The sequence below is a fragment of the Pagrus pagrus genome (genome assembly GCF_965226575.1).
Source record: "Pagrus pagrus genome assembly, chromosome: 18".
Lineage (NCBI taxonomy): Eukaryota > Metazoa > Chordata > Actinopteri > Spariformes > Sparidae > Pagrus > Pagrus pagrus.
This window is the reverse complement of record NC_140202.1, coordinates 1,558,235-1,577,270: the sequence shown is the minus strand read 5'-3', so window position 1 is coordinate 1,577,270 and position 19,036 is coordinate 1,558,235. Positions and strand designations below refer to the sequence as shown.

Sequence of the window (19,036 nt, the reverse complement as noted above, 5' to 3'; positions counted from 1 at the left end):
ATCACCATGGCAGCATGAAATGTTGGTAGTATGTGTTTAGGTACATATAATATTCAAAAGAATGCCATTCATCATAATCTTTATATTTTATATATTATTATATTATAATATTATTATTATGTGTTATATTTTCCTCCATTTACAGAATGAATTCAGCATTATTCTATGCCCCTGTGAGGATATGGGTTGTTCCACAATGCCTACAGGCAACATTTAGACCAGAAACCATTTAAAAGAGTTATTTTTTGGTTTCTTTTACATTTAAAATGAAAAATTAATTAAGTTTTTTTATATTTTACACATGTTAATGAAATAAATGATGATGAAATTGAAAATAAAACTCTTTTAAAAAAATTATTTATGCACCATTATGGTACAATGTTGCCTTCAGGCAACGAACCCCAAAAACTTCCAAAAAAATTAAATAATTATAAAATTTCTTTAGATTATGTTTATTTAGTCTATTTTAGGACAAAAAAACATTTTTTTCCTAACTCGCATCATAATGCGTACCATAGAGGGTTAAAGCATTTTTAGCTGCTTACACTGTTATTAAATCCGTCACAGACTTAGATATAACAAACACTCTAGTCCGCTACTCCTCACAAGTGTCTCGCCCTAAAAAGTTTGCGTGGTAACAAGCACTATATTATAATAAGATTGTTATGCTTGTAACTTAAGGTAGCCATAATGTACAGTAGGTTTACACTTTACAATAAGGTACACAAAATGCATGAAGTAGTGACGACTCATTAATTCCTAATTACTGAACCATTAGTTACTCTTGCTGTGCATCTTCAGATAAAGTGAAACATCATACTGAGTAGTTACCCAATACCGACTCATTAGTTACTTATAACCTAATCAGATCATATCATAATCATATATTGTATAGTCTGTTCTCCAGTAACTCATCATTATTTACTATATAGTCCTCGAATCACAATTATTGAGGAATTACTCATTAACCATTCATCAACTATCAAGTCGGTCCACTCTTTTGAATCTTATGAAGTCATTTTGTCATGATAAATCATCTTCGAAAACCGTTTGTTGTCTCATGATAATGACATGGCCTAAATAACTCGTGATCAAAAGTTGTTCATCAAAAACAACCGTCATTATCAAATGTATTCATTTGATTGACTCATTATGATGGGAAAATGGAGGAAATAATATGCTCTGCCCACGGCCATCCATATGAAGGGAACGCTAACTAGCCTACATAAAATTAACTACGCAGTAAAACTTTTCTTTAAACCTTCTCTAATTTGACATAACTTCCAAACTTACATAACCCTTCTCTAACCTTCTCTAATTTGACATAACTTACAAACTTACACTTTGTAAGGAAAATTAATATAGTGTTTGATAACTCACCTTAAATGTGATCATTTGCTACACTATGCTGGCACACACAACTCATTAGTGGTTAAAAAAATGTCATAGTTAATAATCTACCATCAATTAGCAATGAGTGGTTGAAGTAAAGCAGCCCCAGCAGGACAGAAGAGGAGAGGACAGAGTTGCATTAATGGACAGGTCCTGATGAAACATCCACATGCTGAGCACTCAGGGAGAACAATCGACAGACAGAGAGAAACGGGGGGCATGTCAGCAGCATCAGCTTATGATGGTCCTGGAGGGAGAGAGCTTGAAAAAAAGAGTCTGAGACATTTTCACTAAACATCAGGCCCTTCTAGTGTGTTATACTGCAAAAATATGAATTACTTAAAAATTCCTTGTTTTTTTTTCATGTAAAGTATCCCGTGTCAATAGCTATGTCTCTTGTTGCTTCAAAAAGAGAAAACTTAACAATATTTCACTCTGCATCCTGGAATGGCAAAAAAATAAAATAAAAATCAGATAATCAAATCTGCACTTGTACTGCAATACAGCAGTGTAATAACTCAGTGACTATCGAGGCCGTTTTATTAGAGCTTAGGCCAACAGCCCACTGCTGACCATAACTCATAGGCTACAAAGAATTACTGTATGTTTTATTGGCGTAGACTGTAAAAACCACCAAAACAGACGGTTTTTTATCTTAATCTAAATCAGCTGGACACATTTATTACCCTCAAACAACTGAGAACCAATTTCCTGTTTCCCTTTTTTGGTAGCCTACTGCATTTAAGAATTTGTACCCTCAATTGTATTTATTTATTTATTTATTCATTTATTTATTTATTTATTTATTATTGATATGTATTTCAAGGATTTACCTTGTTGGATTTACCTTTGAAGGATTAGGAGTGTTAACCTGTTTAAAGGTATGGCTTATCTACACTACTTTGTTCTCAAATGCTGGCACCTTGTCATATGTAACACTAACACATGTGACAACACTTTGTTAAAGGTATACTGACCTGGGCAATCCTGGAAACTTCTACTTAGTAGTAAAAGTACTGTACTGTACTTCAGTCGAGTTTAGAAATACTTGTACTTAACTTCCACTCCATTCCTTTTTTGAAAGCAAATATTGTAGTTTTACTCCACTACATGTATTTGAAAACTTTAGTCACTATTTATTTTGCAGAGAGATTGTAGATGCTGCATCAGAGCCAAAGTAGTGCATTTTTAAATTAATTTATTTTATTGGCAATGCGAAATCTAAAAAAACAGATTCAGATAACCAGAGAAACGCTGAATATCTGATACAAATCCATCAGTCAACCTTTAGTAAAAAGTATATTCATTCATGTAAATATGTGTATAATTTACTTTTACTTAGTGAATCAGGACACAGTGAAGTACAGTAGCACGATATCTTTACTTTCACTCAAATATAACTTTTGGATACTTTTTACAACACTGAAAGTGAGGTTTATTTTTGCACACTCACAAATGTCTTTGGAGTAAATTTGGAACAGTATTGACATTTTCACTTATACAGTGCTGGAATAAATTAGTTTAGATTTAGAAGATTTAAGCGGCAAACAAACAACATTTATGAGCTAGACAATTAATTTCTTGACCTTGAAGCTCAACTTCAAGTCCACTTACTTGTTCCAAAGTTTTTTCCAACTGAGCAGATGCGGCTGCTGTTTGCAAACTGTGATGCTCCACTTTTAGGCCAGCATAAAAAATAAGTCTTAAATGCTCAGAAGAACTTACATTTCAAACATTTACCATTTCATTGGCAGTCAAGCAAACGTTACCTGATGATGCTGATTGTGTATTTTAGTCAAAAGTTCCAAAACAAGCAAATGAGTGGACCTTGAGATTGCATTGTGAAATTCAACCTGCCTCTTATGGTAAAAAACACAACAAACCAGTAGGTAATATCAATAAAAAATAAGTAAGTGTTAAACCCATATATTTTAAGTCTAACAGAGTAATCAAAGTCATCACTAATATGTTAACATTGTCATGATTTGGACTATTTTGGTGGCCTTTTTGTGTTGTTTTTTGTGCTTGTGTTGTTTCAGAGGTGCTCTGGTGAGGCTGGCTGTGGTTTTCTGGTGGGACAGAGCAGCTACCTGTCACACACACCTGAATCGCATCTAATCAGCAGTGCCGGCATATATATTCTGGTTTTCCCTCCGTTCGCTACCAAATTATTTTGTCTGGTACGTAGTTGAACTCTCTCTCATTTTGTTTGAGTCTCTCTCGTTGTTTATCATTCTCAATTCATCTAACCTTGCCTCTCCTTCACTCTCTAGTGAAATTACTACTCCGGACCTAGCTCCGTCGCCACACCTCTGCCACCAGCCTACACTGAACTGTATCCCCAGAAGCCTCTTACTAGCCCGCTCCCCTCATTTTTGTGAGTCTCCCCTCATCTCCACTGGATTCACCAGCCTGAGCTTGAGCAACCTGCCACCTGTGACTGCCTCTACCTTCACAAATAAATCCTTTTAAACCTCCCTGTTCTGGTGTCTGCTCCTGGGTCTAATATAAAAAGTAACAAACATGTGGATGTCATTATGGAGGAGTTTACTTAACATAAATAACTTCTTGAATGTAACTCTTCAGCCTAAATGAAAGCACTTGAACACAAGTCTTTCTGTCAGAAGGCTTTGTCAGGCTACAGCATTAAATATGTATCACATACAGTATGCACATATGCGCTACAGAACAACCATTTATGGAGAAATGTATTTACTTTAATTTTTTTTAAGGGATATTCTCAAGGAGACATGGGAAGTGCACACACACTGTACATACACTTTAAATGCATTTGTATATTTAAAACACTGGTACAACTTCTCTTCTTAGTTAAGAGTGAGAATGAAGTGAGAGACTGAACACACAGAGAAGGAGTGAAAGAAGGAAAACCCATTGCTGCAGGAGGGATGGAGGTACAGTAGCTAGGGAGAAGGATGTTGTTGAGGTTAGGGGTGTTGATACTGCAGAGTGGAAGCCAGGGAACCAAAGAAGGAGGAGGAGGAGAAAAGAGACTTGGTGTGTTTTGGGACTCGAGATGATAGTGTGGGAGAAGGTGAAGGCTTGTTGTTCAGTGGGACCGAGGGAGAAGAGCAGGTGGGAATGAGGGGGAAGGAGAAGAGGAAGAAGAGAAAGAGTGATACCTTAAGGGAGATGTATTAGGGAGGAGAGGTTGCATTGCTGCAGTTTTGGTAGTAAGAGAGAGAAGGAATAACGAGCCTCAGCCTACTTATGTACAGTATGGTGTGCGTTAGGGAGAGAGTTGAGTGTGTGTGTGTGTGTGTGTGTGTGTGTGAGTGTGTGTGAGAGAGGGAGAGAGAGAGAGAGAGAGAGAGAGAGAGAGAGAGAGAGAGAGACTCTTGTGTCTTTGGAATGGGATGACAAATGTGCCAGACATGAAAGACCAGAGCACACGCAAACCCTTAGGGAGCCACTTTACCAGCACCAACTGAAAACACTGAAGTCAAATCCATGTCAATTTTCTGGAAATTTTGATGTTTTAGCACAGTGGAAGTGAAAATTTTACAAATTAAAAACTTAAATAGGCAGGTTTACAGATTGATTCCACTATATTTGACTCAATATTCTGTATCTAACCTTTAAAAAGACATGTGAATTTATCATATCACTATATATCTATATATACATATCACAATCTGGCTTGTAAGAAAGTAAACATATCGGCACGTGATTGTTTGGTTTTTCAGATGTAGGACATAGAAAAACAAAATTCAACCAATGCAAAATGTTTCACATGGGATAAATTAGTTGACAGGCACATACAGTTTGTCACATGTAACAAAGCATTTAATGTGATGAATGTGGTTTTCAGAAATTTAACATGTGAATAAAATATTTGACATGTAAAATGTGATTTTTTTTGTAAGGATAAAATTGACTACGTTTAGGTCAAATAAATGAATTATAAAGTTTTAACTGTTACTCAACCAGAATTTCATTCTTGGCAGTGTGGAGATGGCTTTGAAGCCGTATTAACAGTAGACTTTTCTCTTAGAAATGAAAATTTTGATTAAACATAATTCACTTAATGGAAGAAATTACATCAGCTTTAAAAACTCCTGGCTATGGCCCCCCAAAAATGACCATGGGTAATGTGAAAGCTGTTTCTTGAAGTGACAAGCAACTAAATTCTTTTGTTCAGTCTCACAGTCTGACGCTCTCATCAGTGTTATTTTCAGCAAAGGCAGGTGTGTTTAGCAAAAAAAAGCTTGCACAAAACCACTGTATACTATGAAGCAGCACAAACAGCAGACTAAGTTGGTGACTAGCTGCTGAACATAGTGGTGCAAATGCTAAAGAGCCAGGTACTTTTCTCAGGAGCCGGTGGAGACAAAACAGAGCTAAAAGGAAAGTGGAATAAAATTGAACTCCTAAGGTGAACTGAAACTTAACAAGTGCTGATGTTGCTCTGTCTGCTGGATGTGCAAACAGACAATTGTTTGCGAATTCATTTGCAACTTTATAAGATGATCATGTGTCAGGCACACAGTGCCTACTATTCAGACCCCAAATGGCCAGGATAATCAGTCAATGCAGTTTCAGTTATAAAACTACACCAGAGACTGTGAATCTGTGCACGATACTGAAACCCAAAAGTAGCCCTTGAAGAAGTCAGATAACCAAAATGTAATTATTTTGTAAAATGTATCCTCACTCTGAGATCTAAAACTCAAAATATAGTTCCCATAAATACAGGCCTGCACCTACAAGACCACACAAACACAAACACACAAAAAATGACTGCATGCAGTCATGATGGTGGGTACATACATAGACACACACAGGCTTATGTAAATTTGAAGCATCCACATGAGAACAAAGCCATGGCATGGGTATAAACAAGAGGGCATACATAAACATTAGGTGTCCATGCATTATGCAGACACATGCACACATCCAAGCTCCGATAGACAGTCAAACACACACATACACCCCTTTTACCTCCTTCATAGAGGTAAGACCACGCATCATTTCACCCCCTCACTCTCGTTCTCTCTCCCTCTAGTCCCCAAATCCATGGCATATGACCTTCTGTGGGACAGATAAAGAATGTGCTTATCAGTCATGCAAATGAGGCTGAATTCATTTTCCACAACAGATGGCCCCATAGATAATGATGATGGAGGAGAGAAAATTAAATGTCTCTTGCTCGGTGACCATGGCAACCGCGCCTCTGCGGCGTAATATCAATAATAAGTGCGCCGCATAATAAGGTTGTCATTCCTGTGAATCAAAACCTTCCATGATGGAATAGGGCAGGGGGGCTGAAATCCCTCGTAAAGTTTGGTTGAGTCTGTAGGGCACTGTGGGAGGCCTGCTGAGGGTGGACTGATGAATGTCAAAAAGCTTGTTCACATTGATAGAGAAACTTTCAGTACTTCAATGTGGATAGCTGGTTTGTCTAGTGACACTTTATAAAAATGGCTTTATTAATGATTTATAAAGCACTTATTGATGCTAAATAAAATGAGCCAATAATAGAAATGACTTCTGGGTTGCCAGATCTCATTGGCTGTTCTATATACCGTTCCAAATTAAACAAGTTTTTTTTGTTTCTCCCTTTAATTCATTCAGTTTACCACTGTAACTGTTCAACCACTAATCTTCTGAAAAGAGCTGCACAGATACTGAACCAGAATCCCTCTATTAACATCTTTAAACTGCATTTACAACTGCAGACTTAAAGGATTGTTGTAAACCATACATCCATTTTCCGTTACCTATCCATGGCTGGGTTGCTTTGGCAGCAGGCTTAGCAAGGCAGTCCAGTCCTTTCCAGCAGCATCTTCTAGCTCCTCCTGGGTCATCTTGAGGTTTTCCTAAGCTGTTTGAGATAAACATTCCAGTCTGTTCTGGGTCCAGCCTGGTGTCTCCGCCCAGTTGGACTCTTCAAAGAAAACTCCTAAAGGTGGTGCCTGGGAGGCCTTCTTTTGACATGAAGGAGCAGTGGTAAAACGTACAAGTTGGTGTTTCATAGGGTGTTACATATCTTGCCTGACCATATCTTGGCTATGCGCAGTGACTTTCTGGGGTTTCCTGCTGGCTGTAACTTCATATTCAGTGTACAGAATACAGAGTACAGTACAAGAATGGTGTCAGCCTCTTCATCTAACTAAAATAAGTGTAAATCGCAAAATGGTAAACTATGCCTTTTTCCATTTACTGCACACATGGCGTATTAGAAAATGAGAAACCCAATGATTACACCTCAAAATTAAGAATCATTGTCAATTTATCCTCGTTTTCTCATTAAATATTCATAGTTATTGACTATAGTGACATAGCTATTGACCCTCTGGAGCTGCCGTCAAATGAAGCCAGCTGAGGTGGTTCGGGCATTTGATTAGGATCCCTCCTGGGCACCTCGTTGAAGGGTGTGCATATCTTATCTGGCCTTGAAAAGCCTAAGGGGGCTGAAAACATTGCTTTAGAGAGGGAAGTCTTGTATAGTCTGTTTAGCCTGCTACCACCCTGACTTGACCCTGGATAAGCGGAAGAAAATGGATGGATGGATGGATGGATGGATGCATGTACATGTAACAGGTATGCTACCCTATTTAAGTTTTAGGTTTGGTACTAGCAGTTAGCCAACAACCCACTTATCGATTGGGCTAAATTCAGAAGACTCAGGTTGACTCTTGGAGTGGAGAAAAAGACACTGAAGGCAGCTTAGATTTAGTACACCATATTTTATAAGTTGTGAACCACAGACATTAGGTATTTAGCAGTGATAAATAGAATAGAAATACAAATGGCCATTCATAGAAAATGCTATATACAATTCAGTTCATCATTTCTCCTTTAAATGACGTTGCCGCTCACAGTTCCATCATTGCCCAAAAAGGGAGAGTTCGACTTCGCCTGTACAGGCGAGGCACACACTCAGTGCAACGGGCCCCTATTTGAATTTCCAGTGGGAAGGAAGAAAAAGTCCATGTTGGGGAGTGAAAGTGTGTAAAGTGTGTGTGGGCCGTGCGTGTGGCAAGAATTAAGAAGAGGAGCGGCTGCACAATGGAGCCTCCTACCAGCCCGACAGTGAGCAGTGGAGGTTCAGTAGGTTCTTTCCCGGCGCAGTCTTCAGGCTTCGCGCCCAGTCTGTAGCTCGCCATCAACCCTGGCCTATATGGGAACAGGAACCAATTAGACATCTAGTGTGCACACAATCATCTCAAATAATACGGACTGTATTAAATAAATAGCAATCTAATACATACATATATGTATATATACATACACACATACATATAGACATATACACATACAGTAGGTACTACTTCGTTGTGGCCGAGTTCACGCGTGACGTGACCTTTTTAGTGGAGGATCAATTGTGTTTTCATGAGAAGCGGCAATGTGCCCAAACAACCACCAGGTGGCATCTGTGAGCAGGAGGACGACAACATGCAGCAGCAGGGAGCAGTGACCATGAACGGGGAATGGACAGAGTTGCCTGATTTATGTTTCTGTTCGTTGTTGCTTAAATACAAGAATGTAGCTAATAATACCTCACCCACTCCACACCTCATTCCAACTCCTTCCTTCAACCTGTCGCTACAGGGTCCCTCTAGCAAGGACAAACTTAGTGAAAAAAATCATTCATCCGCCATCATCATCATCAACAACTCACTATGAAGCCTTTTAAATGTCTTTTAAGGTCTTATTCTTTGTATTTTGTATTTATCTGTGATATTCCCATTTTATGTTTAACTGTGGTCTTTTTTTGTGCACACGTCAAAGACCCTAAAGACATCTGAGGTTGTGATTTTACTCGCTCGCTCGCTGCAGCCACGGCTAATAAGCGGAGGCAGAAACAATTACGCACAGCCTACAGAAGTTTCAACGTCCATACAAGCATTTAAGAAATGATTCTTATCAGTTCCATAATTCAGAGAGGATTTTTACTCAACGAAAAAATGTATAAAGATCAGCTTTTAGGTTGAAGACACGACAGCAGCACGTATGTCCAGACGCTGGTGTGTGTTATGACTGATGTATAGCTCCCCTGGTAGAGCAGCTCCCTCAGAAAACAGAATCTTCTGCTAGTATGAGTTCGAATCTCAGTGTAGGCAGTACCTTTAGTTAATGTGTTTTCTTTTCTCATCATCATTATGATCACATATGGCTCCAAGTTTGAGCAAATAAATGAGCAAATGAGCATTAATTCTCCGCTGGGCCGCGGCACCAGCTTTCCTGCTTGTGTACATAAAATACATTAAATTCTGACACCACAACTGTAGCGTACTGAATATCAATAGATGATAACCAGAAAAAAAACGTTCTATTGATCTGATTCACCGGCTTCATGGACGTCGGAACTATTTTTCTGAGAGGGGGGGGGCAGGGGAAGCACGCACTTTTATCAATGATTAAGGATTTGATTTGAAGTTATTTTATAATGGCGTGCAGTTATAAGAGAACTAGATGAATGAACACGGCATCTTTATTGTTAAGAAAATGAAACTTTGATCACTAAATCAAGCCATTTAAGGAACATAACAGCATTGGCGGCGTTTCCCAGATTCGATCGTTCTTAAGGACTTAAGAAGGCTCTTAAGAAGGGTTCGGCTAAGAAGGAGCGCTAAGATGCGGGTGTTTCCCAGATGCGTTCTTAACTGCCTTCTTAGGAGAACCTTAAGATCAAGCCAAAGAAGCTTCTTAAGAAGCTCTTAGTGGGAGCTGTCCACCGCGGTGCTGCTGAAACTGAATCAAGCGATGCCAGGCAAATCGATCACCCACCTCTTTATCAGCGCATAAGTCACACACAGCGCCCCGTGGTCCCCCCCCCCCGAGGTGCAATTAGGCTACGCATGTATTGTGTGTGTGTGTGTGTGTGTGTGTGTGTGGGCGGGGTGTGGGTGTGTTAAATTCTGACACCACAACTGAAAGAAAGAAAGCAGCCGGTGAATCAGATCAATAGAACGTTTTTTTTTTCTGGTTATCATCTATTGATATTTCCGTACGCTACAGTTGTGGTGTCAGAATTTAATGTATTTTATGTACACAAGCAGGAAAGTTGGTGCCGCGGCCCAGCGGAGAATTAATGCTCATTTGCTCATTTATTTGCTCAAACTTGGAGCCATATGTGATCATAATGATGATGAGAAAAGAAAACACATTAACTAAAGTTACTGCCTACACTGAGATTCGAACTCATACTAGCAGAAGATTCTGCTTACTGAGGGAGCTGCGCTACCAGGGGAGCTATACATCAGTCATAACACACATCAGCGTCTGGACATACGTGCTGCTGTCGTGTCTTCAACCTAAAAACTGATCTTTATACATTTTTTCGTTGAGTAAAAATCCTCTCTGAATTATGGAACTGATAAGAATCATTTCTTAATGCTTGTATGGACGTAGAAACTTCTGTAGGCTGTGCGTAATTGTTTCTGCCTCGGCTTATTAGCCGTGGCTGCAGCGAGCGAGCAAGCGAAATTACAACCTCAGATGTCTTTAGGGAATCAGATATTATTATAGGCTATTCTTATATTTAAGCAACAACCAGTCAGGCCGTGATATAGGCTCACGGGGGCGGACTGGGACAATAATTCAGGTCGGCAATTTTACCAGTAAACAAATGTTCCTTAAAAAAACAACTAATGTCCATATTTTAGCTCTACTGTAAAACAAAGAAAGCACAAGTGATTATCCAAGGTCACCCAGATAATTGAGGTGTCCCACCGCTGTGAAACAATCAGTCTGAATCAATCTGATACGGTTTAGCAGTCCCCCTCTCCATTCACTCTACCTGTAGCCTAAAACAGCGCCACTCTCCATTGCAGCTACATTGTGGTCAAATGTGGAATTGTCCCAAAATCGTTTGAGCTGCAATTCAGTACTATGCTTCCACCTAGTGGCTACAGTTGTCACTGACATTTCACGCGTTGCGTGAATCTCGCTCCCCGCGAGTGAAATGGCCACTTTGAAGTAGTACCTACTGTATATACCAGTACTGTACTATATAAATCGAAATCTTAACACATAATTCAATGTGAATAGATAACAATATTTGTCATATTAAAATATTCACGACTTATCTCAATATCACAACCACATGCATCCACGACCAAAGTGCATAGCAGTACCAGTGACTACCTGGACTACATGGGAATACACTGGAAGCAATCATCAACAAGTTAGCGTTTCATGTGGCAGGACATATTCAAAAGACGTGGCATATGAAACACTAATGAACCGCACCAAACAATACACAGGTAGCGGCTAGGATAGGCTACATGAATAGCATTAGCTCAACTCACCAAATCCCACGATTTAAATCGGCAACGGCTCGGCAGTCAGACGTTCAACGGCTCCGGTAGATGGCTCCTATATTAAACGATTACATAAGTTCGGCTTGTTTGATGTTACATTAATCGAGCAAATGCTACAACGTACCTGCGGCAAACATTTCCCCAGCGGCTCCTCTTGCTACCGCCGCGGCAAGCCACACTGGCTATATTACCGGTGTTTCCGGATTCGCTCTGTCACGTGACGGCGTAACGGCGTGACGTGATGACGTACGGCCTCACGTCATAGTTTGTTTTAAAAGGGCAAGGGAATAAATTAGTAAGGGTTTTCTCACCCGGGTTACATACAGTTGTTCTTTAAACAGGCTTTTGGTCTTAGATTTTGGTTCAGTGTCATATCAAAGATATCAAAGAATCAACAATTTGTATTCATCATTGGCTCATAACTGATTTATAAATCATAAGTAAACAATTTGCTAACCATTAAAGTCTCAGAAAACGTATTTCTCAATCAGCATCTTCCGATGGGTACATGTTAGTTTGGCTGAGTTTCGGGTTGTGAATTCTTCACAAAAAATACTTTAGGTTGTTTATTACAATCCCTCACTTTGTTGTTTTTTGTTGCTCATTTAGTTATGAATAGAGAATGTTACAGAGAGTTACAGAAAGTTTCCAGGTGTTTCAACATGCAGTATATATTTTCTACCGTTCATCCTGTACTGAATTGTTTATTAAGCTAATTTTTGTTATTTGTGTCACAAATGTTGGGTTATTGTTGAATTCTGGGATGTTAGGATGAAATGAAACCCCTTTTTATTACATTTATCATCTAAGACTGCAATATATTCAGTGCTACTTTTGAAGTAAATGACAAGTTATTCTTCAAGAATAATAGTTGAATCTGTAAAATTAATCTGATTTCAGGGTATACAGAAAATGAGAACAATTGTTGCAGTGAGCACTTGCAACAGCAGTTTTTTTGCACCACAGTTTTCCTAATCACTGAGCTAATTTATTTGCTCCATTATTTAATCTCAAGCCCCAGCCACAGTCCTGATGTAAGCACTGATTATCAGCCGAGTATTGGCCAGCGTGTGGAATTGAATTTTCATTGCTCAGAATTAGGAAAGAAAGGAATTGTTCAAAAGAGAGGGAGACTGACAGATGTGTAGCGCAGAGTAATGTGTTTTCTCCATAAACTGACCTTGGGGAGTGTTTTCAACAGCATCTTTCTCTTTATTGACTAGTTTCTCAATCACATATAGTTGACTATTCATGCTTCCCCTCGCTTCAGCAAACACCCGCTCAAAACAAAAATATCACACGTTTGCCCAATTAGTCTATTTGCCAGCCTATAGAGCCCTATGTGAACCCAGAAATGTACACCAAAGTTTTATGTTAGAAATGTTCAGTATGGGTCCCCAGCATTAAGAAACTGCCGGATGCTAACTTGCATATGTTGAGCAATTTGTATAATTAGCATTATTAGCATTAATTAGCATAATCGCCTATATGGGCAATATTTCAGCAACTGCTTAGCCGATTTGGACAATATTGGAGTGGTTTGGGGGGTTACTGAGGATGCTGAATCCATTTCTGACATTTTCAAAATTCAAAATGGCAGTTTAAACCAAAAGTGGCCATATTTCAACTCCCAGTGGACCGATTTTGATGAATTTTGAGTCGATTTTTATTTATATGCTTAATACATAGGACCTGCATTTCAGAGACGTAATATTTCTTCAAATTTCTTCAGTTCTGCTCGCGTTTTTTGGCTGCACAACTTTGTGTCATTGCCACTGTGGTTATTGCGTGGGGCGAAATACTGGCTGGATGGAAAGACGGACAAAACAGAGCTTTTTATATTTGGATCATATCATCTCAATGCAAGTAAGTTGGGTTAAGGACCGGGCTAAAATCCTGAGAGTGCTATGGGAAAACTCTCACCCACTCACCACAGAGACTACTACCCTCTACCATATCATAAATGGCCAGGTGGCGGATGGAAAGGTGAATGTGCAAGATGCATTGAAGATCGGGCAGGACATGAGCACGCTATTCTCTTCATCGCTTCCTGGGGGATTTCATGCACCCACCTAAAATAAGGTGGTGAAAATGAAATTCAAGACAAAAGGAGTGAAGGTCAATGGGAAGATCATATGTGACATTGAGGCGTTGTTTGCTCGGCTGCTGGTGGTGGGGAGCAAGAGAAGAATGGAGCTCTCTACACTCTTTAACTACGAGCTCGGCCCCGGTCCCTGCATCCATCATCGATGAGTATAGATGCCTCAGAAAGGGAAACAAGTCTGTGATTGTTCTGCGTCTTGGAATCCTTCTTCCCAATCCCCACCCACCAGACGTTGTACTCGTTGATGCATAGCAGCTCATCTACCACGTGGTGTGGCCATCGTCAGGCACTGTGACTGACCTTGCAGCCAGCATGGGGCACCGGCTTGATCGCTACATCACCCAAACATTTGTTATCTTTGACCGGTATGAGCAAGTCTCTGCCAGAGACCACGAGAGGCAGAGAAGAGCCGGGGAGAACTCAACAGAGTACCAACTCTCACTGACAACCCCCCTACCTAGCCGCGATAAAGTGATGAAGAACAAGACAAACAAGTGGAGGCTAGGCAAGCGCCTGTGCACACACAACTTAGGAGATCACATCGAGATGGTCAGCAGAGCAGACAGTATTGTCACTCATGATGAGGCTGACGTCTCCCTCATCTCATACATGTTGGATGTAGCCAGGCGTGGTGCTAAAACTGTCCACATTCTCCGCGATGACGTGTTCATGCTCATGGTCTATTGGTGCTGGAAGGTGGGTATCACATGTCACCTGCAGATGGAGAGATGGGATGGCACTGTTCTCAACATCAATTCAACAGTAGAGAATCTGGGTGAGCACTGTCGCTCCATCCTGGCTATGCATGCTCTCTCCGGGTGTGACACCACCTCCTATCCCGTTGGTAAAGGGAAGGTGTCCGCGCTCAAGGCCATGAGAGTAGTACCTGGTGACCTGCTTTACTTCATCGGAGAGGAGGGAGCTACTGATTTGCAAATCACAGAGGCAGTGAGGGGTTTCTTCTTGGTTCTGCACAACCACGGGAAGTCTGCATCTCTGAACATCGCCAGATATGACATCGAAAGCGCAAACCCCCCCAGCACTGAAGACACTGCCTCCTACAGAGCGCAACGCGCGCCTCCATGGACAGCGTGCCCATCTACAGGTGCTGCTTTGGAAAGCAGCAGACTGCCCTGATCCACCAGCTGTGGACATCACCAAGTTTGGATAGGACAAGAAGGAAGGCGAGAAGGAGGGAGAGGAAGTCATCATGCCTGTCCTGGATGCAAGCCCTGTTGTTCCTCCTGCCCTGTTGGACATTATCAGCTGTAGCTGTAAAGATGGGTTAAAGCCATGTACAACAACAAAGTGCAGCTGCGCAGCTGCAGGGCTTGCCTGTACCAGCTACTGCTTCTGCAAAGGCTATGACAGTACATGTTGCAATCCGCTCACACACTCACAGCAAGAAGAGCAAGACGACAAGAATGTAGAGTCTGAAGAAGAAGATGAAGACAGAACAGACGATGACGTTGATGATGAAGATATGGTTATATAGTGCAGAGTAGCAGAAGTGCAAGGCGCTCTTGCTTGATAAAAGTTTTCTAGTTGTAACACGTTGTGTAACTAGTGCACATAGAGTTTTCTGCTCTGATAATTGTGGGTATACTTGTGTTTTAAAACCTGTTCCAGGACTCTTGTGTTCTACCTGTAACTTGTATTATACTCCTTTCTCTATATTATTTAGCCATAGTCATAGTATTCTAGTTTGATATGGTACTTGCCTTTGTTACCTCCAATGTCACCTCAGAGTGCAATGTTATGTGAATTAAAATGTACATATTCTGCATCATTTGGATAATTGTTTTCATAAATATCCTACAATTTATATTTATAGATTCAGCGTCCTCTAAAACTTCTAAATTGACTCAAAATTCATCAAAATCGGCCCACCGGGAGTTGAAATATGGCCACTTTTGGTTTAAACTGCCATTTTGAATTTTGAAAATATCAGAAATGGATTCAGCATCCTCAATAACCCCCAAAACCACTCCAATATTTTCCAAATCGGCCAAGCAGTTGCTGAAATTTTGCCCATGAGTATGCTAATTAATGCTGATTATGCAAATTGCCCAACATATGCAAGTTAGCATCCAGCAGTTTCTAAATACTGGGGACCCATACTGTACATTTATAACATAAAACTTTGGTGTACTCAACATTTCTGGGTTCACATTCCTGACAAGTAGACTATATTGCTTGGACTGCTGGCTGCTTCAACACACGCTAGTCAATGACCTGTTCTGTCTCCTGTCGCTGCAGGATTGGTGTAACTGGATCTCTCTAAGCTGACTCTTTATCATTGTGCATAAAAATTTCAACGTCTAACAAACTGTGAAGTATCAATTAAAACAGTAGTTCAATGATTGCCTTAACTGTGTGTTAAGTATTTTGGACCTTTAAATGTCAATGTCAGCTTTATTTATATAGCACATTTAAAACAGCCAGTGGCCTACCAAAGTGCTTTACAGTAAAATAAGCAGAAACAGTAAAAACAATAAAAGCAATAAAAACAATAAAATAGATAAATATAACAAATAAAAGCAACTAAAATCCAAGGCCAAAGTGAACAGGTGCGTTTTAAGCTGTGATTTAAAAGTGGAGAGGCTATTCGCAGTCCGCACAGTGGAAGGTAGCACGTTCCACAGAGCGGGAGCCGCAACTGCGAACGCTCAATCACCTCTTGTTTTTAAAAAGGATCGAGGAACGTCCAAGACCACTTGATCAGCTGACCTAAGGGCTCTGGAGGGCTTGTGCAGTTTAACAAGGTCAGACAGATATTCCGGGGCCAGCCCATTCAGAGACTTAAAAGCACATAACAGAATCTTAAAATCAATCCTGTATTTAACTGGAAGCCAGTGGAGTGAGCAGAGCACCGGAGTTATGTGCTTGCGCTTCTTTGTCCTAGTAAGGAGATGAGCTGTTGCATTCTGGACAAACTGCAGGCGGTTAAGCTCTGACTGACCAATGCCGACATACAGGGAATTACAATAATCTAAGCCTGATGTGATAAAAGCATGAATAACTCTTTATGGCTTAGATAGGGTTTTACTTTTGCCAGAAGCCTTAGCTGAAACAAAGCTAGACTTGACCACTGAGCTGACCTGTTTATCCAATTTAAAAGCACCATCAATGATCACACCAAGATTCCTGGCGTGGGATCTGATGTAAGGTGTTAGTGGGCCAAGAGAGCTGGCAAGGACCTGAACCAGGTCAGGGCGACCGAACAGGACAACCTCTGTTTTGTTTTCATTAAGTTTTAAGAAGTTTAAGTCAATCCATGTTCTAATATCACTCATGCAGTTAAGCACGGAACTTTTAATGGTAAATACACCTGCACATCATCAGCAAAGCAGTGGAAAGGAATGCCATGCTTCCTAAAAATTGACCTGGGGGGGACCCCGCAGATCAGAGGGGCCACTGTGGAGGAAAACTGGCCCATGTGCACAGAGAATGATCTCTCAGAGAGGTACGATTTGAACCAACTCAAAGCAGTGCCTTTGATGCCTACACAGTGTTCAAGGCGTGATAGGAGGATTGTGTGATCCACTGTGTCAAACGCCGCTGTCAGGTCAAGAAGAATTAAAAAGGCACAGTTACCAGAATCAAGGTTTAACAAAAGATCATTAAAAACTTTTAAAGAGTCTCTTCACAGCATCACAAGGATTCACAAGAGAATCAAATACATTAAAAAGTACCTGCGGTTTGTGAGCATTTGCAGAGACAAGTGAGGAAAAATAGTCAGTTTTTGCAGCTTTCACAGCCTGCTGATAAGTTCGCAGATGTAGGAACACATGTCCATCGCCTCTGCATTCCATTTGAGGTTCTGTTTCTTGCATTAATTAATCCTTTCATCTGCAAGCTGACTGTTGTCTCACCTCTTCACCTGACAAGGAGGACTTGTTTTGCTTACAATAAAAACGTCAAATAGACAATTCTCAGAGATCCTCCCTGGTATCTACACCCATCTCTAGGGGGCCGTAAAACGGGATGCAACACCATTTGCCCTCTTTCCCCCCCTCAAGACAGAAACACTCCTTTCTCTCAGGTCGGTCGAGTTCATCATCAAATGAATCCACTCTCCAGAGATTAAGAGGAACAGAAGAACTGTGACAATCGTGTGTTATAATTTTATGTCTTTGCAATTGTAAATGAGATCAACAATGGCTGATTTGCTATGTTCTCTCCTGATCCAAATTAACACACACACACACACATTCTCAGATTGAAGGTCACATTCCAACCTATAACGGTTTCTGCACTCATCCAGATTTCAAGCAAGTTCTAAATAACCATTAAACCAGGATCTCATCCTCCTAATTCTAACAAATTATCAAACAGAAAGAAAAGTTATTAAATCAGATTTTTCTTACATTTCTCTACGATTAAGATTGACTGAGATAAAATTTAACGTGTAAAATGTCCTGTGTTCCGTGGAACCACAGTACCCTCTAAGGATGAGTCCTGGTATGATTGGGAAGAGCTTTTCAATCATCTTGTTAGTACGTTTTTGGATTATTACCAGTGAAAGTCTTTGATATGCCCTGTTTAATAAGTATTAGGCTAGAACTAAAAGAAATATATGAATGGTTAGTTCTACTGTGTGTTTAAATGTTTTGATCCAGTTTTAATTCCTTTTTGAATGTTAAAGTGGTTTTAATAATGACACATGATTTTGTGTTAGACCAAGTCCACATATTAGGCTATGGTGACATTCTGAGAAAGGTGAAGCACGGTTTTGAAACGTTTAAAACTAAAGTTTAGTTTAGTGAGTTCCTGTGAATTTTCACACTTTCTACTATCTACTTGGAGACAAAAAGCCAGCAGCCCTGCCCCCAGGCATGCCCACCATTTGGAGACAACAAAACAGAGAGACATCACTTCTCTCCAGTCTTAGTCTCACTCTCTTAGTCTTACTCTTATTCTTGCAATGCTCTTACTCTCTTCTTTAATTTTTCCGCTCTTTACTTTTACTTTGAAACACCCTTCAAAACAGCGACCTCAGCAGAAGTGCTCACGCATTGATTTTTCTCACTTTTATATTTTTCTCCGTATTGATTAACTCCTTTTTATTAAGTTTGTACCAGAACGAAGTTCTGTTTTAATTTGTTTTAAACAGTTAAGTATCGTAACCTGATTTAGAGGAAGTGAACTTAATTTAGATTGTCTTTTATTGAGTAACAACGGAAGATCCGCCTGATCAACGTATCATCCCCAGTTATTTTAGTCAAGAACCCAGTAATTAGTTATTCCACAT

The 19,036-nt window shown here is 40.1% G+C and overlaps 1 long non-coding RNA gene across 1 annotated transcript; it reads left to right on the top strand.

The window, feature by feature from the left end:
* Nucleotides 1–520: 520 nt before the first annotated feature.
* LOC311274172 lies at nucleotides 521–3,869 on the top strand. Its single transcript, XR_014624728.1, has 2 exons — nucleotides 521–3,572; nucleotides 3,666–3,869. It is a non-coding gene; the product is annotated as an uncharacterized lncRNA (long non-coding RNA).
* The last annotated feature ends 15,167 nt before the right edge of the window (nucleotides 3,870–19,036 follow it).